Genomic DNA, 932 nt, shown 5'->3' with positions numbered 1-932 from the left:
ATGCAAGGACAAATAAAAAAAAAAGATAGCCCGCGGCAATAAACAGGCAGACAGACAAACAGATAAGGTAGAATAAGAGAAAATACCCCCCCCCCCCTTCCAAAAAAAGCACCATACCACTCTTCGTCCCCATCAACCATTTTCTCTCTCCTCCTCCTCGTATTTTCTCCTCCTCCATCGCAAAGACATCACACATCTCCGAATATCATAGTCCCCCCTCATATCTCGCGACTCCCTTCAACGGCTTCAGTCCAATTCGCTGTTGCATGCAGTCGCCGAAGGAACGGGGATGGCATTCACACCGGAATATGGCGGGGCTGCTGGCAATATTGGGGCTCCAATTGCAAATTACGCTTCTCATTTGCATATCGAAATAGTAATTAATTTGCAGCACCTGCTAGGCGCGTAAAGCTAAGTTCTGCAAGGTCGTAGTTTCTTTGCTTGGCTTCGTTCGCTTAGGCTTTGTTAAGGAGGGATTGCAGGATCGGTGCTAGTGTCAGCCTCATTGCAACACTAGTTAATATAGTAACGTTGAATGTTATATAATAGAATTAGTGATTACTGGTATTAAATTAACAAGACCATTAATTACTGAAAAATCTTGGACACCAGGCAATCATGTATCTTGAAAAAAGCTAAAAAAAGTGACATGACTTTTTGACCCAAAATATTTGATTAAAAAAAGCGATAAAAAAATACCCCCTCAATAAAAATCTGAAACATTATCCCTAAATTATATAAAAATAAGTGATATAATTTAAAAAAATAAGAAATAAAGTTTAAATAAATGAGAAAATAATATATATAAAATTTTAGGAAAAAATCCGAAAATGAGATTTTTATTCGTACAATAGCTGTTCCGAGAGAATGGTTATTTCAGCAAGAAATTAATTACAAAAAATTACCAGGAATATTCTAGAAAATACCTCCAC

The 932-nt window shown here is 37.0% G+C and overlaps 1 protein-coding gene across 1 annotated transcript in view; it reads right to left on the bottom strand.

Moving 5' to 3' along the window:
* Positions 1-932, bottom strand: part of LOC119585842 (carbonic anhydrase-related protein 10-like) — a gene marked incomplete in the record, with an annotated part of 83932 nt that overhangs the window by 80234 nt on the left and 2766 nt on the right.

The sequence above is a fragment of the Penaeus monodon genome, chromosome 20 (genome assembly GCF_015228065.2).
Source record: "Penaeus monodon isolate SGIC_2016 chromosome 20, NSTDA_Pmon_1, whole genome shotgun sequence".
NCBI lineage: Eukaryota > Metazoa > Arthropoda > Malacostraca > Decapoda > Penaeidae > Penaeus > Penaeus monodon.
The sequence above is the reverse complement of the archived record's forward strand: the minus strand, read 5'-3'. Positions and strand labels throughout refer to the sequence as shown.